The sequence below is a fragment of the Nematolebias whitei genome, chromosome 20, assembly GCF_014905685.2.
Source record: "Nematolebias whitei isolate Nwh7 chromosome 20, NemWhi1, whole genome shotgun sequence".
In the NCBI taxonomy this organism is placed as follows: Eukaryota; Metazoa; Chordata; class Actinopteri; order Cyprinodontiformes; family Rivulidae; genus Nematolebias; species Nematolebias whitei.
The window spans coordinates 4761532-4765043 of NC_056517.1; the positions used below are offsets into that span (position 1 = coordinate 4761532).

The 3512-nt window shown below is 40.7% G+C and overlaps 1 long non-coding RNA gene across 1 annotated transcript; it reads right to left on the bottom strand.

The window, feature by feature from the left end:
- Positions 1–6: 6 nt before the first annotated feature.
- LOC119426540 lies at positions 7–680 on the bottom strand. Its single transcript, XR_005187626.1, has 3 exons — positions 599–680; positions 473–519; positions 7–320 (listed from the first exon to the last, which is right to left on the bottom strand). It is a non-coding gene; the product is annotated as an uncharacterized LOC119426540 (long non-coding RNA).
- Positions 681–3512: the final 2832 nt, after the last annotated feature.

Consider the following 3512-nt stretch of genomic DNA (forward strand, 5'->3'; position numbering starts at 1 on the left):
GTGGTGCAGAGGTTTTGGACCCAAGGGAGGATGACCTGGATACTGGTGGTGCGGATGGGGAGGTTTTGGACCCAAAGGAGGGTGACCTGGATACTGCTGCTGAGCAGGCTTTGGGCCCACAGGAGGATGTCCAGAGTCCTGCTGGTGCTGGGGAGGCATTGTTTTATAGGGTAATTTAAGCCCATGAGGTAGGGACCTGGGACCCACTGGGCCTCCTATTGGGGAGCCAGGCGCAACAGGAAAGCGAGGTTCACTAGATGAGTGATAAGGACCCAGGACTTCATTATCCCCATATTTCTTTGCAGAACCAGCATTATCAGCTGTTGGAACAAAGAAACCATTAATTTAAAAACCGTTACATAAGATTTGCTGCATGAATTTTTGCTACATCAGCATTTCTAAGAAGTCACTTTTGCCACACCAAAATACATTTATCATACAAACAAGGTGAAAACATTTTAATCAAGCTTACCATTAGCTTGAGCCAATCCAGTGGCCAACAGGGAAAACAGCAACAATCTGGGAAGATACAACTTTTTAAGTTTCTTTTCTCCATTTGAAAGCCTACGAAAACATTTAAACAAAGATTAACACTCACCTAAAGAAATATTGCATGTTTTAGACACAGCAGCAAACTAACTTTTGACGGTCACAATTAAACCAGTCATCTAGTCAAATAAAACATCAAACTGAATTTCCACTTGACAGGTTTTTGTACCTTTGCCTCTGCCTTGATTAGTTAGATCAACTCAGGTGTGTCATGTTAAGAATGCAGGTGTGACTAATAGGAGGAAGATGGTGCTTCTTCTTCTCCTTCATGCAGTTTTATGGTGATTTACAAACAATGGAAGGTGTGCATTACCACCACCTACTGATATGAAGTGTGGATCAAAATGCCTATATTATGTCTGCAGCCATGCTTGTGTTCTATTGACTAATTTTGTGTTTCTAAAAAAAAGTATAATTATTTAAATACGTAATTTCTTGCTTCATTATATAATATATTTATTATATTAAATCTTTATTTGATTTTTCCCAATTCTTCGACCGTACAGTTTATTGTTGTGCATCCCTCATCTGTGTTTTTTTTAATTTTTTTTTAAATAAAAACAGGTCTCTCTTGAAAATTAGTCCTTGTGACTCAATGAGACTAACTTGTATAAATAAATGTTGAATGAAAATGTGTCTTCTGTGTCTAAAAAAGTTAAGTCTGGTCCTCTGGACATTCAAAAAGCAAAACAGAACAGAAAACGGACACGTAATGTTAGATCCGCCTTCAAGAAGAGCGGGGCCAGTGACGAATATTCTAGTATATACGTCATTGAGCTGGGTTCACCCGCAGCACTGCTAACACATCCAAAATGGATTCCACTGCCGAGAGTCAGCCAGAAGATGTGCGCCACCCATGGCCTTATTTAAAAGACTTATTCGAGTGGTTCAAAAAATGACTCGTGGAGATTCTGGTGTCATCTTTGCCTCCCCTGAAACCATGAACTTCTGGCTTTCAAAAATTCACCGTCAAATCTGAAAAAACATATCGAAGCAAGTTAAGTTGCTAAACGCTACCTGACTTTTGCATGTGAAATTAGGTTGAAGTCTCATGTAACTTTAGCTAGCATCTTGTTCAAATGTACCGCTAAAAACAAGTAAACACAATTAAATTATTATAATCTAGCATGAACTGGCAAACTGCATGTTGCTAACGCAGTGTTGTCTTGGTCATGGATGTTTGCTTGGACGCTAAGTAACGTGAGCAGTGGTATTTGTTGCTTGTCTGGCTTGGAGCTCTTTAGCCTCATGCTTATAGAATTGCACTCGGGTCCAAAAAAATCTGACCCGACCTGGCCCCAGTCCACAGCCATCATCTCCGAACCCCACCCGATCCGACGAATTAACAGTAATTACTGGTCCAAACCCAAAACCCCCCGACATTTTTTAAGCTTTGACTGCTTACCGCCGACTATTATTAATGGTTGGTAGACGCACGTGGCTGAGTAAAGGGGGCAGAAGATCGGAGCTGAGGAGCCTTCAAAGCGTATTAAATGCTTCCCCTGTTTCTGCCTGCATCCTGCTTTGACATGACATTTAAATCTGCTTTGAAGACTCATTTTTTCTCTTTGGCTTTTAACGCAGCTTGAAATGTTGGCTTTACTGTTTTATGTTATTTGTTTTATTGTTCTTACTGTTTGCTGTTTTGTGATTTGGTAGTTCATTACTTTTATGGTATTTATTGAGTTTTTATGCTTGTATGTGTTAGTGTACAGCACTTTGGTCAAGGGTGTTGTTTTAAAGTGCTTTATAAATAAAGTTGTATTGTATTGTATTATGTCACCTGTTTGGGTCGTTGGCCGTGTGCATACGCTGAGTGCTGTGCGCGTCCGCTGAGTGTCATGTGTGTCCGCTGAGTGCCGCACGTGTCCGCAGAATGCCACAACTGAATGAACGTCCATTTGGGCTGATGGATCGCTGGCAGTAATCCATCTGAAGCTTAAATGAACTTTTTACCTCTTTCAAATGGCTGGTCAGCACGCGGTCAAATGGCCGCGGGTAGCTGGTGATTGTATGGCAAGCAACGTTGCCATATAATTGGATTGTCGGCCGCATGCGTTCCTGACGCAAGAAAAAGTCAGACACTGACCCAGCCCACACATTAAGCACATTATTATGGCCTGGTCCTAATCCGGGCGGGGCCAGGCTCTGTGTTTGGGTTAGAAATGACAGCTCTACATGCTTATTCATAAGGTGATATAGAATGACAGGATTAACACTGTTATAATTAACAAAGTCCATGCTCAATAATCCAGGTATAGAATCCAACATTTTTCAGTCAGGTCACCTGACCCTGTTGTTGACTGTCAACAAGGAAGAGGGCCGGCAATGGAGGAGGGGCGTAGCAAAGAGACCATCTTATCACAAGCAGAACTGGTTTGTTCCACTTTGGAGTAAGCTGCTGGGGGAAGAATCAGTTTTGTTGTGTGTTTCCTTGACTGATGAAGCCTTCCGGATCGAAGGCAAAACGTTTCAGCACAAAAAAAGAAACTGTCCAGATGACCAGACTGAAAAATGTTGGACTGTGATAATTACTTTAAAGCAGTGGTCTCAAACTGCTCTGTGAAAGGGCCGCTGTGGCTGCAAGGTTTTCGCTCCAATTAAGCAAGTGGACAGTGAAATAGTTGTGTGAAGAAAGTTTAGTTGATTGAATGATCCCAATCAGATGTGCCGGGTTGCATGAAATAGACTTATGTCCAAAAGTTAGTCATTCTTGTATACTTCATTGGCTATTTATTAATCCTTCTGTAGATTTATCTTTGCATAAATTAATCCAAATTAAAGTGAAACATATATCAGAAAACTTCTTAGTGCAACAAATCCTTAATAAGCATTATTTGGATGAACTTATATTCTTTACAGATGTATCAAAAGATCCAGAATCAGGACATACTGGAGCAGCAGTTTATATCTCGTCAAAATATAGGAATGAAAAAAAGAACAACAGATAACTTATCAGTCTA